Source organism: Rissa tridactyla, chromosome 6, assembly GCF_028500815.1.
Source record: "Rissa tridactyla isolate bRisTri1 chromosome 6, bRisTri1.patW.cur.20221130, whole genome shotgun sequence".
NCBI classification, from domain to species: domain Eukaryota; kingdom Metazoa; phylum Chordata; class Aves; order Charadriiformes; family Laridae; genus Rissa; species Rissa tridactyla.
Genome location: NC_071471.1, coordinates 43,053,107 through 43,073,705, shown reverse-complemented (window position 1 = coordinate 43,073,705; position 20,599 = coordinate 43,053,107). Strand labels below are relative to the sequence as shown.

The 20,599-nt window shown below is 39.8% G+C and overlaps 1 protein-coding gene across 8 annotated transcripts in view; it reads right to left on the bottom strand.

The window, feature by feature from the left end:
• The window catches only part of GPRIN2 (G protein regulated inducer of neurite outgrowth 2), a 32,233-nt gene extending 13,883 nt beyond the window's left edge, over positions 1-18,350 (bottom strand). Inside the window, exons 1-2 of one of the 8 annotated variants that reach the window (XM_054207148.1) lie at positions 18,261-18,350; positions 7,625-7,755 (exon numbers count right to left, since the gene is read on the bottom strand). The gene's annotated coding sequence lies outside the window, so the exon portion shown is untranslated. Of the gene's footprint in view, positions 1-1,032; positions 1,633-5,982; positions 6,069-6,119; positions 6,148-6,266; positions 6,487-7,624; positions 7,968-8,111; positions 8,386-18,260 lie in introns of those variants that run through there. The other 7 variants (XM_054207147.1, XM_054207149.1, XM_054207150.1 and 4 more) reach the window with 7 other exon arrangements.
• Between the last annotated feature and the right edge of the window lie 2,249 nt (positions 18,351-20,599).

The following is a 20,599-nucleotide window of genomic DNA, read 5'->3' as shown; positions in this document are numbered from 1 at the left end:
AACAGAAGGATGGCAATTCCTACAGATGGTGACAAACAAAAGTAACAGTAATCAGAAGCTCTCCAAACACGTATGTTTGGATAAAGGAAAACAATATTTACAGATCAAAAGACACTCCACCAAAACAATCAAAGATGGTTCATTGTTCTTCTGTATGTAACAGTGAAATCTCTTTCCTGTCTAAAAAAAACTGGCAACTTATCTATCAAGACCTAGTAGTTTACCCTCATTTCTTGTTCCCTTATTTTTCCCTGTGATTGAACACTACAGAAGGGCTAAAAACACCCTTTAATTCTTTACTTAAATGACAGTGTTATGAACTGTACACAAAACATTGGAGAAGAGAAAGATTCAAAAAGGCATTCCATCTACCTCCAGAATTTGCTCTCAGCAGTGGTAGGAAGAAGACTGACTTTTGGATTGTAGACTGACTTCTAGATTATAAAAAACAATTGGTCAGTAATTAGAAAGAGGAAACAATTCCCTACTAATTCTGTCTGCGCTCACTGACATACAGTATGACCTTGAGCAAGTCATTCACTTTGTGACTCAGTTTACTCATCTGTGACTCAGGGATTAGATGCAGAAGCCCCTGGTGTAGGTATTTAAAGGCTTAATTCATGATTGCAGAGCATTCTGAAATCCCCAAATGAAAGATATTAAATGTAAGACACTGAGAAGACTGTATTCTGGCCCTTCTTTTGTAATATTTCATTTAAAAGAAATAAATAGAGCATCTTTACATGAAATACTTAGTTGCGCTTGCAGAAAACACATCATACCAGTAAATTTCAGACACTATCCATGCCTCAGAAGCATCTGGTTAAAGCACCCCCTCCTCCAGCTTCCCAGCATCAGGTGAGGATGAGTAATCTTAAGGATTCCAGATACCTAAAACTAGCATTAATAGAATTTCTCAAATTAGGTGTCATATGTATATCATATGATACAATTCACACGCTAACAAGATGTATATTATATATGCATGGTATATTAAGTAGCAATGATTTATCATAAATAGATTCATTATACCTTTATAAGCAGAGCTGTCACAACTGCAGACCATGTTGTCCTGATTCACTTAGAAGCTTTTATTTACTGTGATGAACTTTTCAGGAAAATCTCCCTGGCAGAGAGATTCTGTGACAAATTTAAGTCTTTGGTTCTCACTGCAAGCTGTCTTTTATATTTCTTTAAGCTGGAAAAGAACTGGCAACCTCTGTCCAGAAGGATAAGTGGTGCTACACACATATAATTGAAAAGGACTAAGAAGAAGGCCATCTAATCGTGTTTCATAGGGTTGCTAAAAGTTGCCTTTGTCTGACTGTAGTATAAGCTAGCTTTGAAACTATATAAACAAAGAATATGGGAGGGACTAGGAAGAATAGGTTTCCTTTTCAAACTTGATATTTTGCCATAAATAATGGTTATTATGTCCAAGTGTGTGTCTCTTTCTCAAAAAAGCAACTCTCCCAGTTACTCTGTGGTCTAATCAGACCTATGTTGGCAACTATTATCTGTAGTTTTCAGAAAACATCTGAAAGGGATGAAAGGGAACATCAGGACTGAGAGATGAAAAACATTAGAGCTTGGTTACAGGAGAGTCCATGCTGACAAGATACTATCAAAAGCTTAAGGAGAGAAAAAACAAGACACAGTAAAGCAGCAAGACTAAAGCTTGCAAATGTTTTGTCAAATCTAAGTACACAAAGAACTTCCTCAAGAACTTATGTTTACATCCTGCTTTATGTAAACAAGCAAGTTTCCCCTTTTCTTGGTTAATCTCAACCACAAAATGAGTTACAGAAGTCTCTACTTCTTTATTAACATTTAATGATGTCAGAAACACAAAATATTGAGGTATAAATTTGGAACAACTTGGGAGCTACAAGGCAATGCAGGTTCCTGCCATCACCAGGGTAGAAGAAGATCCCACCTGTACGACACGGACAGCCAGAGGATAACTCTTTAAGCATCTGCTGTTAACTTCTAGCAGCAGGATACTGATTATAAAGAATTAAGTCTCTGTTACAGGAATTCTTTGCTTTTCAAGCACTGGTTTGAACATATCCAAACCCAAATGGACAAATGCTTACTGCAGGGGGGTTGGACTAGATGACCTTTAGAGGTCCCTTCCAACCCAACACATTCTATGATAACCCTAAGAAATCTGATCTGACCTTATAGCTGTTGCTGCTTTGAGCAGGAGGTTGGAACAGATAAGTTCCCAAGGTCCCTCCCAAACGGAATGATTCAATGATTTTTTTTTTTATTGTTTTCATAATTTTGTGCTTTCATCTGTCATTGCCAATGATAAGTTTTCATATAGTTTGTCATCCTGAGACTCAAGCAGGAATGTGCAACCATTTTGCAATATTAAATCCTTTGTTTGATTAATGGAACCTGTAGCTTTTACTGAAATGAGGTAAAACAGGAATGACTTTTGAAAGGAACTGCAAAAGTGATCCCTGTATTCTACAGACAACGTGCTGCATATGAAAGAGGCGATGAACTCCAAAAGTTTCTTTCTGATCTGTTAGCACCTTTCTTGTTACTAAATCAACAAAAGGACTCCACCCCTTCCACAGTTTAGAGGCCATTCAGAACCACATAAAAATGCTAAACCAAGATATATCTTTTTCCTTTACAACATTTCAAGAAGTATTTATCCACCCTGTTGAGTCACAAACACCAAACTTTCCCAGCAGATTCTCTGCAGAAAGCAATAAAATAATTTTAAGTCTAAAAAAAAAAAAATCCAGTTTAGAAGAGTTAGGGTGGCTTTGTGCATTCATCACCTCTCCAATTCCAATGTCAGGTTTGCTTAGTTTGAGCTGAAAAAGAAGTTAGATCTTTCATTTCAGCACAGATGAACTGGGTTCTGTCAGTCTTACGCACTGTTGCCTACGGTAAAGCTCTCCAAGTCAAATGAAGGTCTTACAACCACTCAATCTCATTAACCTTCATTTACACACTCAGGTGTGCCCTTGCTAAAGCTTAACTAGCAAATATTCTGCAGATGGAGAAATACTCTTGCTCCTTTCTCTGTTTTATATTAAATCCATACTGTGTAAGAGTTAAGCCATAATTTTGGAAGACATACTACTTTAAAGACACACAGAGGGACAGGCCAGTTTAAAGGTGATCTTGCTTATGATACTTTTTTGGCACAGAATGACGCTTGAATATAGCTCACGTGCTTAACACTCACACTCAACACCATGCTAGCAAAGACCTGGCTGATGTCAACTTCATTTAGTTAGCCTGTTCCTATTCCCACGGTCTGAGTGTATATACACTTAAGCAGCTCCAAAGTGATTTTTTGTGGTTCCTGCTGCTAAACATAATTTCTCAGAGTGGAAGTTTATTCTGAAGAACTTTGACAGCTTTTGTAAAGGAAAGAGACCACCTTCTTCCCCACCATCCACTAAAGAATCAGAGGCTACTCCTAAAGGACAGTTCTTAACATACATATGAACTATCAGCTGCATAGATTTAGATTAATTCAGTAGTTATAATGCATCCATTAAAAATACTGCATAAAATTATCTTAAGCAGAGAATGGCTCATTTAGTGTGTCTCAGTCCACTGCCTTCTCATTGTATCCTTCATGCAGATATTCCTGACGATGGTACTCCAACATTTATTTTCATTGTCCCCCTCTTTTTGCTTTTATAGAAAAGTTCTCTCTCTCACCACTGAAACACCCCCCACCCCACCCTGATATAAAAATAGACTATTAAGAGTTTGGATAATTCAGATCTTCCAGAATTTTAACAGCTCAAAGAGAAGTGTTTTCACATATGATGCTGTATATGCATGCAGCTTTACAGTTTACACCAGTTAAAAAACTCTAATTACTTTCAATGAAACGGCAAGAATTTACCAAAAGGCCAGTGCCCACAAACCCAATGGTGCTGCTCATGGTCACAAAGGGAAAAAAAAAAAAAGAGAGAGAAAAAAAAAAGAGTGCAAGGCTGACAAGAAAAGTAGGAAAGTAAAGTGTAAGATGATTTGCAGCCTATGATTCATACTATACTGTTGTCCTTGGGCCAGAATGGTTTGGGACTACAAGCAATAATATATCATAATATCACATACATCTGCCAAAGATACAAACTTTTGTCTCTGTTAGGAAGCAAGAGAATTGCCCAATGACTTAAGGGTCACTTGCAACAATAAAACTATGAAATATGGCAACAAAAATAGGATTTTTATTTTTTCTGATTCATTGAGAAAAATACTTATAGAACACAAAAAATTAATAAATTCCATTAACAGCACTCTGTCAGTTTCCCGAGCATTTGAAAGTATCTTTCCTAGGCTGCATTCCTTTGCAAATTGTATAACCACTTGCAATATCCAAATACCAGTCAAGTACACTCCATCCTCATTTTAAAACATTAATTATAGGGGAAAGGAATGGAGAATTCAGCCTCTTTAATCTCCAGAAGAGTTGCTGAAGAAGGAAGAGCATTTTGCTGATATTCTGCACAGAACTAACCAGCCTGCAGACAGGTGTAACATTATCTCACTGGTCCAGCAAACACCTCTGCTCAGCTGGAGTGTTTTGAAGCTACCTCCAATTTACCCTTTGTCATTGCCCTTAATAGAAAGAAAATTAAAATACAGAAATATAATGATCATCAATAACATTTTTTGTCTGTTCCACCCTCCCTCATACACTCTTATTTTTCAAGTTTATTTTGAATATGTATATTTTACTATGGAAGGAAAAATGTGGATTTGGTATGGTTATCTAATGGGGAATCACCACATTTGGTATTATAAACCATCTCAGACATCAGAAGGCTATATGCAGTTTATTGCTTTTGCTGTTCATGCAGCCCTAGATAATAGTCAGATAAACTAAACTGTAGCTGCAGCTTTCTCTAGAGTACAGCTAAGATAAAATGTCTGGATGGTAAACAACAACAAAACCCTACAATCAGAAAAGGGTGTTTTACAGAGCAACTGAGCCATGACATGAAAACATGAAGCCCTCATCTAATCCACCCTCATAAATGAAACCTTCCCCAAGCTTAATTCTTTTACACAAAGACTCCATGCAGAGGGCTTTGTACTCAAATCTTACTGCGATCTAGGTCCCGCAAACATTCAGACATATGCTTAACCTTAAACATGCAAACAACTGTTTGCAAGCTTTAATCAACATCTTGGTGCAAGGAAATCATCGATATTTTTGTATCACATGATTACTTTGAAGCATGAGTCACTGGAAAAGAGGTAGATTTTGATCTTGATATGGTCCATCTTATTTATGCACAAGCTCAACATCCTACAAAATATATTTATCCAATGGTTATCTTTCCAGTCACCTTTCATGCTTACAGCTCTCTAAACACAAATTCGTGCATCAGCACAAATTCTTAATTACAGGAGGTTTTAAACTACAACATATGCACAAAACACTCTTCTACTGTGATTTCTGATTTAAAACATTTACTCTAGTGACAATAAAAAGTCAAAACAAATCAAACCTTTGACTTTGGAAAAGACATGTTTTTGTTTAAAAGAAAATTTTATCTGTCATTCTAAGTACTTATTGATCATTTATCTAGAAAAAAAGAGTGTAAAACAAAGCTGATATGCAGAAGGCACTGAAATATTCCTCAGTTTTTCTCTTGTGTTGGATATTAACTTCTCAGGAAATTAAAAAACATGCGGTACACATGGTGGAAAAAAACAAGGGAAACCATTCTCTGGCAGATTAGTACTAAAAAGTAACAATTTAAAGCAATACAACTTACTCTTTTCTTTTTTTTAGTATCAAAACCTCAACATACACACAAAAGTTAATCAAAAAGCATCTTCATAAACTTGCATATGTGCAAAGGAATAAGATGAATGGGATTATGGGGGTTTTTCTCCCCCAGAGAAACAGTGACAAGTATATTCTACAAACGCTTGCTGAAAGACAAATACACATCTAAGTGAAAGACACCAGCACAAAAAACCCACCTTCTGCAGAACTACATTAAATTCAATTAAAGTGCAGAGCCAGAGTTCCCATCATTTTAGTAAAAGAGAAAACTCCATTTTCCGGGGCTTTTCAGTCCAGCTAGCTATCCACCCCCTGCTGCCAACACAGCACTTACAGAAGCCTGGGTCTGTCTCTGTGCAGCTCCTCTCCCTTCCCCTCATCTGCTTTGTTACTCTCAAAGACCTGCTGGCAAAATGGAGAGGACTCGGTGTCCTTACAGGAGACGAGAGAACGGGCAGTGCATGACTCCCGTGGTCCTTACCTTCCCCCTGTTCAGAGATTGCACATCCAGCTTCCCTGTCCAAGTTACTTGGAGGGTATTTAAAATAGATGCTCAGAAATCGAGGAGAATGAAAGCCAAAAGAGTTCAGATTTCCTTTAGAAACGGGGCTCCTTGATCCGCCTGATGCTGTTGACACTAAGGTGAGCATATGATAACGGGAAGGAGGAGGGATTGTTAGAGAGCATCAAAGGCGGGAGACTGGGAGATGGGGTTTCCTCTGCCTAGACGTGACGCCCCTTCCTGCCTCCCCCCTTGGCTGGGGAGGAAATAAAATGGAGCCGGTGAGGGCATGAGAGAGATAATCCTGCAGCTTCATCTGATTAGAGAAACTGGGCCTGTGCAGAGCCTGCAATGCCGCCAGGGAAGGACAGGGAGGGGAGGCAAAGAGGGGCAGGAAGAAGAGGAGCAGAGGGGGAGGAATAGAAATGATAAGGGAAAAAGGAAAATTATAAACGGTATACAAAGGAACTGGCGTCTGGGCCAAGCCACCCTGGATGCGTTCAATTTCTACCCTCAAGTAAATGTGACATCACCAGTAGGAAACACCTATTGCTTCTGGTAATCCAGAGCAATCGGGGAAAAAAAAAAAAAACCAAACCTAAAACCCAGAATGCATCAGTTGTTTAGGCATGGACTGGGAACAGGGACGTCCCAATGGATTGAAAAGAGTGAGAGTGTTTGAGCTGAGTAGGAAGAAATGGAAAAAACAGTATGCTACACAATTTAGAACAATTTTCTATTGCAAGTCATTTTGCAGAACCTGTTTCCGCTTACTAAAACAAGTCTTAGTTGAACCAAAGTGACTTTAAAAAAAGGCCCTATCAGCACGCACATCTGGGTGTTTGCAGCTGTGGCCTTGGTTGCCCTCCCACAAGCCGCATGGCCCTGGCAGCTACACTCCCAGCCATGGCCTCCTCCTTCCCATGCCTGGCACAGGCACTCGTGGGCTCACAGCTGCCCACCTATGTATGCCCACCTGTGCCACCATGCTACTGTGCCCCACGGGGGATCCCCACCTTACAGGAGGCTGCAGCCAGTATGGTGCCCCCTCGCTGCCCACAGGTGTGAAGGCAGCATCATGCCCTTGCACTTGGCCTGACAGAGGGGCTCACCCGAGGGCACTGGCAGGGTCCCAAGGCTGCTGCTGCTGAGCATCCTGTCCCATCCTTCCCCAGCAGGGAAACCCTGCCTTGAGGACCCAGGCATCCAGGACCCTCCAAGCTGCCAAGTGTGACCCAGGGTGCATTGGGGAATGTTGAGGACAGATGTGGCCAGAGGAGTCTTGCCCCCCCATCCATGGTGGCCCATTTCTGTAAAGAATCTCCTCTTTCACTCACCTTTATCAGCTGCTATGCTCTGTCCTTTCCAAGGCACCACTCCTTGTCTCCACATTGTGAGCTTCTTTTATTTCCTTCTGGCCTATTTCCATCCATTTTTAATGCTTCAACACAAGGCAGGCTGGTTGGATCTCCAATGGAGCAAAGAGAAGGATACCAAAACATCACAAAATAATCCTTCAAATTCTCTTTCTTTCTGTTCAGGAATGAGTAAATACCTTTCCTGTAAAACACAGCACATTCTCACTTTGTTCCTAAATCTTCACTCGGTACTGTCCCATCATGCCTAACTCAGCTGGGAGAGGGGGACCAAGACACACCCCTCCTGCCCCGCTGCTTTTAGGAACACAAGATTGCTCTCTGAGTCTTCAAAATGGGCTGAAAACCCAGTCATTTTCTATGCGTTTCCAGGCTTTGTTCCTAAAACACCCCACCCCCACCCCCACCCCCCCACCCCCCCCCCCCCCCCCCCCGGCCATGCACTCACCAAGTGATTACTCCCTTGGGCTACAGGTCAGGAAGCATTTCAGGGGTTAACAGGCATGCAAGGCTCAGCAACAGCTTTCCGGATGCTTTGTTTTACTTGCCACATTTATTATAGCAATGAAGCAGAGTAGTCAGCTGTTTGTGCTGACCTTGTGCATCCTTTTGGCAAGGCCAGAAACAGAAGTTCCTTGAACCCGTCCCTCCCAGAGCACTCTTATCGGTGTTCCTGGTGGGCCAGGATCATGCCCAGGCGACTCTTCCGACAGTGGTATAGGACTGCTTTGATGCTGCAGAGAGGGGACAACTCTACAGCGTTTTGCTTCCTTTCTTATTCCATCAAAAAACCTTTGGCTGGCATGACGGGAGATGCCCCTGGAACTTGTAGCTATTCCAACATTGTTCCATGGGTGCCCATGTCCAACTGTGGAACAGCTCAGCACGTGATCCTTCCAGTCAAATGCATCTTCCAAATTTGTCCCAAGTTACCCAAATGATGTCCCAAGAACATACAAAGGATACAGTGTGAGGATAATACTGCATTTCTCTTTTTCTTAACACTGTCTACGGGAGGAAGTTCTATAGTTCTCTTGTCCTGGATTTGGTGTGTCCAGGAAGGTTGACTATTTTCATTAAAAGTATCAAAGTGAGCTTACTGAAAGATACTGGTGACCAACTTTTACCTCAAGAGGTTACACATCTGGGCATCTATAATGATGCAACTGGCATACCACTTTTTCATTATACATTTAATGAGAAAAGGTGCAAAGATATCTCAAAATTAAATTTGGAGAATTTATTAATATTTAAGGAAACTGAGAAGTCAATAGCCTACAGATACATTAGGCTAAATCCAGACAACATTGATGAATTTGCTTTGGGAAGAAGGGAAACATTGTTTTCCAACAGTATTTTTGCAGGACAGTTCTGCCACTGTTGCTCAGCCTGACTAATGTTCATGTTTCCCTGTGAAATACACCCAGAGTTTAAACATGTGAGAATGCGTTTAATTTCATGAAACTAAAGTCCTACACCCAGCCATGGAAAAAAGCTTTCAAAACTACTGTTTACTGATTTGGGTGCTTGAAGATCATAAGAAAGCAAGCCACCAGCCCCATGACTTTGAGTCACTTCATGTGAGGAAAGGCAGTTAGATCTGCTTGCCTGCTGAAGGAGGACACCACCAGGCAGAGCTGTCAGACCTGCAGGCCAGTTTTTGTCACCTCAGCCTCCATCCAGGCAATCAGGGCTTCCACATCCAAGAGAGAAGCAGCCTACTCCTAGCCCAGAAGCCCTTTGTCTAACCTAAAATTCATTAATCCCACTTTGGCCAGCTACCCCTCTTCAGATAAGGGTATGGGGTGGGACAACCATCTTGATCTCTTCCTTTCTGCCTATGAAACCGAAGAAGGTGTACTGAAGCCCTCTGCTCGCCCCTTCCCATTTATAACCCTACAGCCTTTTCTTGCACTGCCTGGACTGCTGTCATTTGTAGTAACTTTTTCATGCCAGGTGGGGCGATTTAGACCTGTCCAGACTGCAGTTGGTGAAGTCCTCCATCAGCCTTGAGCCCCCCGAGCTCTGCTGGTGGCAGAGCTGCTCTTTGAGGAGGCAGGTTCAAGTGTCCCCGGCGGGTGAGTGCCCCGCTGGAAGTGCCTTTCTGAGCTGACTCACAAAAACGCTGCTTGCAATTTGTTCATATATCTCTGTCTGGGGGCTCTGGATGCAAGCCCTGGGAGGCTGGTATTTGTTGTCTGTGGATTCAAAGCCACTGAAGCCAGTGAAACCGCACCTGCAACCAGGCTGATTTTAGCTTAATGCATTTCTGGAATACATTCTGGCCCACAACAAAAATGTAGCCCTCCAGGAACAACATACTGTCTTGTGGGTACCACTGCTCATTTGCCTGAATGTCATCTGTCACAGTCAATTTGGATCAGGTCTTGGATATCTCCATTGTAAAGTATTTTTGAGTGTTTCTGAAGAGTAACAGCACTTCAGCACAGTCTGAGAGCGCCTTCAAATAATAACTAATGTATCATAGCCAAACGTAACTTTTACTCTGCCTATAACCAGCCAGAAGCTCTCCACTGTAGATACTTACTGAAATTCCTTATTGAAATTACACCTGGGCATTGAAATGAACTGCTAATTGTAATTTCCATAATTCTGAAATCTGCATTTTGTATGCAGTGCCAGATTTTCAGTTTTTGTTTATGTTCAGATACCCAAAATAATTCCAGTCAGTCCAATATAGGAGCTATCACAGCAAGTGTTTTCACGCACACTTGAGGCAAGTGAAATGCATCTGAGACTGTTTGAAAACATAAAACTGACCATCACCTTCTATTTGAAGTAAGAAGCGCAATTATTTCTAACAGAGAATTTTACAGAGAGGAATTCTGTCAAATAAGCAATATCACAAAAACTTCAAATTAAAGTTTTAGATAAACATGCAACAGCTGTAACTCAAAGATAACTTACAGATAGAATCCATCTGATTATGTTAATGTTCTACTTAAGAAAGCAATACCATATGTATATATAAATGCTTAACATTAAAAATACCTGTAACTATAGACCATCTTCTCATGTACAGGAGTTGTTTAAGAAAATGAGCTCTTCTCAAATTTTCAGACTTCCCAGTACTGACTGACTAAGAACTAGACCCAGAAAGTAGTGTTTAGGTATCCACGTCCAAATAATCATCAGAATCACGACTTACCTCTACTGTCATTTCCCCAAAATGTAAACCAGTCTGCCTTATTTCTGCGTTTCTTCCCCTTCTACCACTCCTGGCACTCATCAGACTCCACAGTGAAACCCTTACACTGCAGGGTTAGATGAGCACTAGCGCTAAGGCAGAGTGTGAATATCTCTGGGGGGGTGTGCGGATATGTGTCTGTATAAAACCCCACCAACCCTGGACTGGCCTTGACTGCTGCAGAACAATCTGCTTGGGCTACTGTGCATGAATACTTTTAGCTGACATAAGGCAACACTTGGCATCAGCAACTTGAAGATTCACTGACAATTAGGGAAAAAGTGAGAATTAACATGGCAATCTTTTTTAGTGATCAGTCAATACAGGAACAGCAGACTGGGGTCCAGTCTCTGTTCTAAGGTTTATTCATTTAATCCAATGAGCATTCTGTGTTTTAAAAACTGAGACTGAACCCTTTTCCTAAAGATCCTTATTGCTTGAGTTGCATCACAATGCATATGATAGCCTAATGAAAAGCCACTGTTAAAGCACTAACAGCCTTACTCTTTATGGACTCCACTATTATATATCGAAGACACATAGGTCAATAGAAAAAAAGCCACTTTTATACACATAATTAAGGATATGCCAGGTTAGGGGGCTGTATATCTATTTTTAGAAAAGAATAGCTGTCAGACACATTTAGAGTGTTTATATCTAGCGAGCTGCATGATGACTTCTGCTTCTTCTGCCTGGGAGAAGATAACTGCTGGTTAGACAGCCCAATTGTAGCAAGTATGGTCTATGAATAAGCCTCTATTCTGCAATTTTATTTTTCTGTAAAAAGGAACATGATTTGTGTGGGTTTATCTCATCTGTTGGTTTCGTAAAGCCTTTATGAAATCTGCCAGGTCATCTACATTCATCTTTCTTGGGAATAATGCTTGGGAATAAAACATTACTGGCATGACTTTTTTCAAGGAGCAACATAGATGTAGTACTCTTCTTTGTGGGATTAATCTTTCTGAAAGCTGTCAGGCTATTTAGTACTGTGAAAACCGGTGGTTTTGAGCAGTGTCATCTCCTTTCTTTTTCATCTTGGATTTAAAAGCAGCTTTCTCAACAAGAGCAGACCGGTTCTTTTTCTTTTATTTTGCCTTGGCAGTTTGCAAAAGGCAGCCTGCTGATATAAGCAATCTCATGTATTTCAAAGACTTAGCAAATCTCTACACAGCACTATTTTTTTGTTTGTTTATCAAATTAATAGAACAACAGCTGATTACGGAGAATGCAAACAAGATCCCTCTTTTAAGTATGTTTTGTTACAAACCAAAGATTTCATGAAACCTTAAATCTCAGATCAAGGGACTATCACATGGGCACTCTGCTCTCACTTCTCCTTTTTCCCAGACCTCATTTCCTCCCGTGCAGAACCACCAGAATGTCCTGTCTGTTCTCTACAGTTGCTTAATATCCAGCAGCAAAAAGCAATAAATAATCACACAAAAAATAACCCTTAAAGCCAGTTTTGGGGTAGCTTTAAGCTGCCTTTCATGCAATAAGGGCTTTGGCCTTTTTGAGAATTTAATCACATGTTTAGCTTCGCTCTGCATTTCATTGCTAGTGTTCCATCTGTTCCGTTACTCTCAAGTGGAAAGGAGGCAAGCCAGCACCACATAAGCCGGCAGGGCTCCCCAGGCCTGCTCCCAGATAAAAAACAGTACAAAAACATTACACTTTGAAAAGTCAGCAATAATTCTGTCCTACATGACTTGTCCACCAAAACACTCTCGCAAATTTGGATCTGAACTCTTTTCAAAAACGCATTCGTGTATATACTAAACTTCTTTAGTTTACTTTTGCAAATGGTATGATTTAAAAAAAAATGATTTGGTCTTTGGACAACACATCGAAACACAAGTATTGGAGTCTTTTCTAGATCTTAGGTGGTGCCCAGGGCTGAGTGCTGTGAACAAAGCATGCTGTAGAGACAGTTAGCTCTAAAAATGGGAGTCAAGAATCTAAATAAAGGCTTGAACTTTGAGGCCTCAATTCCCAGATGTAAAATGAGGAAATGGTATCAGCGAGAAGCTGGGGAAAGCACCAAGGAAAACACTGTACAAGAAGAAAATACTGCAGCCTGGGAGCATAATTTCTGGCCCTGATGCACTTTGAAAAAACATAGCTCTGCAGCTGCAAGAAAGGCTTTGTCTTCCCATATGACCTGGAATATTCCCACACAATTTAGACCACAGCCATTATAATGTTGGCCCCACAGCCTGCAGATTGACTCCAGCCCACTCAACACTCCTAATCCAGCCTCCCTTCCCTGGACAATATAGTGGGCAGTATATCTACCCATCCCCATTTCTGCCCCATGCAGCAGGAGTCTTCCTGTGCTTGTCTCCCTGACTTCTCTCAAGTGAGCTGAGAGGCTCGTCCAGGATACGCTGGGGAAAGAGTATGATGGAAGGAAGAGAGACAGAGGCTTCAGGAAAGTTGGAGGAATTTGAAGAGGATTTGGATCTAGTCCCTGTGGCTGCCTATACTGGACCACACTCGTAAGAGGCATGACCCTTTGTTAAATGAAACAGAGACAAAACTATTATGCAACCAATATACCAGAGTGACATTCCAAGTTAGACATGAGAGCAAGAGCACTGTATATAAAATAAGGCTTGTACAAATAATACTTATAAAGTAGTACACACGGATTTAAGAGCAGCCCCACAGCAAGGGAATAATGCTATTTCAAGTGTATCCAGTGCCAGAGGCAGCCCAGCGAGATAGCCTGTAAGCTGCAGGCTAGCTCTGCCTGCAATAATCTGCAGGGTTGACTCTGTGACAGATTGCAATGCAGTAACAGCGTTTATGCAACTAAATCTTGTTCTAATCTATTAGTTTATGTAACCTTTGCTCACGGACATACTGACTCATAGGTCTCAGGAATCTAAAGAAAATCTCCTTTTTTAAGTCTCTCCCATGCTTCAGCCCCTGGTTGGCAAATAAACAAATAGATTGTCAGAGACCTCATTCATTTTCTTTGAGGCAAAATTACACTGTGGGGGGGAAGATATCAACTGAAGTCCTAAAACCCAGTGTACTTCTACATATGTACAACCCAAGTTATGTAATAAGCTGGCTAATTGTAGTCAGGTGTCCTTCACGCTAGCATTTTCAAACACAGAATGTACCATTTGAGCCCCAGCCTGGGAATGGGACAGAAATGGTGTACTTAGCTCCTAGGGGAAAAAATATTGCTTTGTAGCATTCAGACATTACCTTTCTGAGTAAAGCAAGGCAACAACATCCGTGGGAATGACACTGATTCTTCTTAATTTGAAAGATATCCTGTCACCCTTCTTGTATTTCTTGTATTTCCTAGAACATTTTCACATATATTTTAAGTGAGAAGCTAACAACAGGAAGATCGTGCAGCATTCTTGCTGCAGCAGTCATAGTTCTAGTGATTACTACGTGAAGTATGCCTACCATCAACATCTTTTGGCCCTTCCTAGCTAGGATCTAACCTAGATTTGTGAAAGGATTTGAGTTAAGATGAACCTTTTTTTGTTTTCTGGGGTTGTGGGTTTTTTGTTTGTTTGGTTTGTTTTTTTGTTTGTTTGGGTTTTTTGTTGGTTTTTTTTTGTTTGGCTTTTTTTTTCTGCCAATTGAACAGTTCACATAGATGCCGTGATGTTGCCCATGTGACATTTGTTATCTACACTACACCTGATTTAATTTCTAGCCCTGTGTATTGAGGATTCAGACACAGACCAAAGCCGTTTGATATCACTTGGAACTAAATGTATGTGGAGCCAAATCCCATCGTATTAGGTATGTTTAGGAGAGGTCATTATGTGTTTTTGATGCATATTAGACACTATCAGTACTAGACAAATATTCTGTAAACGGATCAGGTATTCCGTATTATTTGTGGCAAAAGCAGTATAAGAGCAGGCACAATGCCTTTTTCTACTAAGTCCCTTTATACATTAGGATGGTCTCCTAGCGGATTCTGTCATCACATCGAACCATTTATTCTGGCAGAGCCAGAAACTGGGTGCAGATAATGTCAGTCATGTTTTAGCTCTGCCCTGTGCGGCAGTTTGCAAAGCAAAGCCTGCAGAGGGTGCCCAAGGATGGAGCCCACCCTGCAGCCTCCCGGCCGCTTAGCAAAGAGAAAGGGATCACTTACGCAGATGAAATAAGGACTTAATTATTTGAAAAGTTTATTCTTCATTCCTACACTCAGGATTTTAAAAATTACTTTCTTACATCCTTGACCCTCAAGATGTCACTACAGTCTTGCCCAGGCTTTCGGGCACCTTTATTATTTTTATTTTAACCACAAAAATATATGGGATGACATCTGTAAATCTGTTGTTGCTATACACAGCACAGTTTTAGGTGCACATGCCTGCAGAAACAACAGTGACTTAAGACAAACAGTTCTTCAGCTTTCAGTATCTCATTCCAGTTGTATATGCTCCCAAAAACAAACATCAAATTTTGCTCTGAGTTAAAAGTTTGCATCCCATAAGGCTGTACTAATTAAGGTTATATCACATATGGTATAACTGCTATGCCATGTATATGATTTTTTGCTTTCCTACACTTCATCCAAATCTTAAGATGCATTCCTGTCTACAGATTCATCTGCCTGCTCAGCAATCCCTCTCCATCTGTCTTAGAGTACTCATACCTTATTTACATCATGTCTGGCCTAAATCCATTATCTGTTCCAGAGGGAGTGAGAGTTAGAAAACATTGCGTAAAATAAAAACCAGTCTTGCCTTAGAGGAGCATTTGTTGCTCATCACTACAGTTGTGTGAACAGTTTATTTTGCATGTGTACATAAGTAATCTTGCAAGGCCTTGTCAAAGTTACAAAGTTTAGATTACTATTACCAAGGCTAGGTGGTGTACAAAAGCAGAACAAAAAGCCAGATATTGCCCCCAAAAAGGTTTAAAGCCATGACAGCCAGAGCTTCACAAGTAATTTTCTCTGCAAAAATCTCTACAGGCCATGTGCACATCATCTGTGAACTTGGAGCTTATTAATAAAAGCAATTTTAAAGGAACATTTTGTACTGTTTTTTCGTAAAACAGCAACACCTGCTAACTTTCTTAATGCAATTTACACTAGCAAAAAAACCCCACAACCATGAGAACGTGTTCCAGTAAAAGCAAACTTGGTATTTCTGAAATTCCTATCATAAAACACAGGAAGGAAAAGTCAATTGAAAGGAGTAAAAGCTCAACATTTTCTACATTCTGTTTCATACAGAAAGAAAAAAAAAATCAATCACCTTTAAGAGAACTTTTTGATTGGCTCTGTTGATTCAAACCAAAGCTCAACTTTGGACAGGAGGTGGTGCTATAGCTTGCATAAATTAGGCAACACATAGTTGCATTATTAGGCAACACCAAGAGTTAAACTGTACTAGAAACAAAAGAAAAAGGTAAAAAGAGAGAGAAAGCTTCTGAGTTCTGTAGAAGCGTTGATATGCAGACTTTACCTATGTATACTTTCATATCAGCAGGTAAACTATAACACTGCTGAAAAGATCTGTAAGAAGGCCCTAAAGAGGACGCAAATGCATTGTGTGTTCATGTCTGACAGGGACTTCAGATACCTAGCAAAAGATGAATATCAAAGCATGGAAAAAAAATCTGGCTTGCACAGCCCGCTCTGTGCAAGCTGTGGCAGCTTTTCATGTGCCCAAGGCTCCATTGACCAGTTCTGTGCCAGAAGGGACCTGATGGGACAGATACACTCGGGTGGAACGTTCGCGGAGGTCCAGAATGCATTCTGCCTGCCTCTCCCTGAAGAATATCAAGGTTAGCTGCAGTGTCAGGGGTTTTACTGGGCTAAGATGAAATACCAAAGTAGGAATCCAAACCCCTTAAGTAGGGTTAATGCTACCTCCCTCCCCTTTTCTTCTTTTGCTGTCTTTCTCCCTAGGCCCTTCTAGAGGTACCAAACATGACAGCTTTTGAAGATTTTTTTTTTTTTCCTGTTGGCCCTGTCTCTATCCCCATTTCATGCCTATAATTTTACTGGGAGAGCTGTTCTGGACTGTAACCTAAAATGCTCAGAGTTAGAGTGCTTAAAGGCAACTACCATCAACAGCAAAGCTCAGAGAAAACAATTCTGGCAGACTCATTCCCTTCTGCGTGCACTTACTTGCCCATTCCCATATTTTCTTTTGAAAGGAAACTAACAAATGACTCCCCAGAATGACTCCGTAGGATATTTTACGAAAGAGTACATCTTTCTTTCACATTTTCTTTTCTGAAACAGTCAATTATCTGTAGCTTGCTAAAGCTAAGAACTAGGTGTTAGTCCAAGGCCAACAGTAGATTGTGGGAGAAATTCTTATCTCAGTTACACAAGTATGAATCTGGAGGAACTCCAGTCATTAAACAATCTATAAAATAAGGATAACAATAACTATTATTTCAAAAAGCTTTTGTGATGGCTAACTACCAGTAATTAATGCTGGTGCAGAAATCGGGAGCCTGGGAATGAAAGGCACTATAGAAATTCTATATACTCATTATTTCTGCCATTCACGATTATATTTCTCCATGTAATCTATGTGTTGTAGTGCGGGTGCCCATCAATGCTCCGTGCAGATCCTGATTCACCAACCTCAATAAAATTAGTCACATTTTAATTGGAAAAAAAAAAGGTCTGCCTCTTTCTAGATGCCATTCTAGCTGAAGGTACCAACAATGTGAAAGTCAAAAATCCAAAATACAAGGAAGTGGGTGTGCAAGCAGAACAACTTGAATACATTTAGCTTAAAATACCTGAATTTAAAGATTATTCTGGGGCTGCCAGATTGGATTACAATTTAAAAAAAAAAAAAGAGAGGAAAATTTAAAAAATCCTTTCATTGAAAGGGATCTGTTGTAACTTTAAGATTATTAATAAATTAGACTTTAGAGGGAAACTGTCAACTGAATTATCCTAGAACTATGTATCAGAAGGATCTGCTGATGCTTGTGATTCTACAGCTATATCTTCTTTAAGTCTCTATCCTCTGTCATGGGGTGTTCCTACAAACAGCATTAAGTAATTACATGTAGTCAACTTGATTGTAAACAGAATGATATAAAAGGTGCTGAGCAAGTATTTCACAAAGATATCAAATTAAAAAAATAGATAATTTCAATTTCACCCACTCTAGTGGAAATTATAAGAATATCATATGATAAATGACACAAATGTGTTACTTAAGTTGGTGTCTCACAAGCAATGTGACAACAGTATTTTGAAATTAACACATTTTAGAAAACTGTTTTGTGACAGAGTATTCTTCAGTTCTAGTGTTCTGACTTTTTAAATCAATTCCTTAAGAGACTCTAATCCATTTCCAACTTCTCTTTCTATTTTTCAGAGTGTTTAAAAGCAACATTACAGCAGATTTTCAGGCTTACCTTTTCTACACATCTCTCCCAGTGACCACGTCTGCCTTTTCAGCACCAGTTTCAGCTTTGCCAAAGCAAGAAGAAAGCCTCCACCTGAGCTGCCATAAAAAATGGTATCCTCATTTCAGTGTTCAAAACAAGCCTAATCACCACCAAAGCAAGAAAATTGCCTATAAGGAAAGTGGTGTCAGCCATACACAGTAAAAACTATAGTATTTGGTATCTCCCCAGATGATGAGCTATACAATTTCATGAGAATGTATACTTCCAAAAACATGATAGGAATGCACCACCAGAGTTAGAAAAACAGAACACCAAGGAAAAGATAATTAAGAAATATGTATTACTATTTGGGACTTCTTACTTTTGTTGCTAATACTACAAAAATCATTTAAAAAGTGGGAAGAATGCAGCATCCTTTACCCTGTATTCTAAACTACGACTCTTGGTGATTATCCTGAAGTACAGTAAATACAATTTTGTGGTTACAAATGGAATTTTTATGTGGGCTTTCAAAGGCCAAGTTTTTACTGTAAGAAGTGAGACCTGGATATACATATTGAAAAATGTATACGTTATGTTACAAAAAATGCACCATAAACTTAGAATATTTATAGTACAATGCCTAGGTCCCCAAAACATTAAACTCTCGGCTTGCTCTCAGCAGTTCCAGAGATAAACTTTCTCTGAGAAATCAAAATTATTTTTCAAATCCAGCAGGTGAGAAACACAACTGAATAAACATTCATAGCATCAACCGAGAAACAGAGAGTGTGAATAAATCCTGGTCAAGGCTGGAATATGCACAATACGTATTTATTAAGGCAATGCTACATACTTGAAATGAACAGAGTTGTTAAAATGCCCAAACTTAGGCAGTCTCTTAGGACATTTTCAGAATTCTCTCTGATACAATAGTGCAGTTACAGTATGCGAATGTGGGCAGATCAGTATTATCTTATATTTGAGCTTAGAGCTAGTCTTTTAAAACAATAAAGGAAATCATACCATCTTCTGGCTGGAAGCAGTCAGGACCATAATCAGGCACAGAGTGGATGCAGAGAAATATCCTTCATCTGTTGCTCCTGGGCTCTCCTAGACTACATGCTGGAAGCACACACATTCAGACACATGCAGCAAGCAGTATTTGTGTTTGGTTTATATTAGTTACTTTTAGTTCCTTCAAGTGCCGTAATGTATAGGATGAAACAGGGAACCTGTAAAGAATTAGGGCTAGGACAGAGGTTAGTAATCAGGCATAAAGGAGGGTATAATTGTGCTCCTCACGTCCTGTATTTATTTTGATTTCCAACTGGTGCTAGAACTCAGCACAGAAAGACTGGAGAACAGGAAGTTTCAAAATTAAAGCTCCTTGCTTAGCAACTTCACCATTAATTCTTTCCACAGGAACTTGGAGAGGGTGAGATCTGCTCCTCCAAGCTCACCCCATCCCATCCACTGACTCCTTGAAACAAGAGCTGAATCAGCAGATGGTTATTGCTTCCTAGATATACACACTTCACACCCCTCTACACAAGCACATCTTGTATGGGAGACATGGGAGACACTGCGTCTGGCTAGGATCATTTTAACTGTTCAGTAGTGTTCTGCAAAGCAGTCAGGTGTTTCAAGCAACTTTACCACTCCTTACACAGACATAAAAGTGAGCTCAAGCAAGAACACTGTAATAGAAAGCAGACAGTGGTTGGTCTCGCCACACAACTCAAAACCTTCAGTTGTCTCAAACTTGCTTATAGACATTCCCCTGACAAGCGCAGAACCGCTAAGCAAAAAATCTGTACTTCAATATTACTACTAATTCAATACAGAAATAAGAATAGCAAAAGCATTGACTATGCAATATTTATTTAATAGTTAATTATATTAAAAGTTCAAAACTGAAATACACAGAGCTTTTTCTTTTTAGAGTAAAAATGATCTAAATACTTTGTTACTTATGGAGGACTCAACAATTAATAGAAAAAGCTCACCATGCTATACCTACAGCAGGACATTTTAAGTGCAATTAAAAGAATTCTAACATTCCACAGAAACAGATGATATTTCATTAGAATCCTACTGGTTTAATTCCTAAGCATCTCTTTGGCTTTTAGATTAAACGGCAGTGTGCAAATGTATGCAATAGTTGTGAATAGAACAAGCACGAATAATACAAGTAGTCATTAAATTTAAGGTATAGATTCTTGTCATATTGGCTGAGAAAGAAGCATTATCAGGCAAGAAGTGGTGAAGAGGAATAATTTTGTTTCTGAATTATGCATAAGTAATTTTGTTAGTTAAGATCTGTTTGGTTATATTTATTACTCACACAAGAGATTCAAGATCAT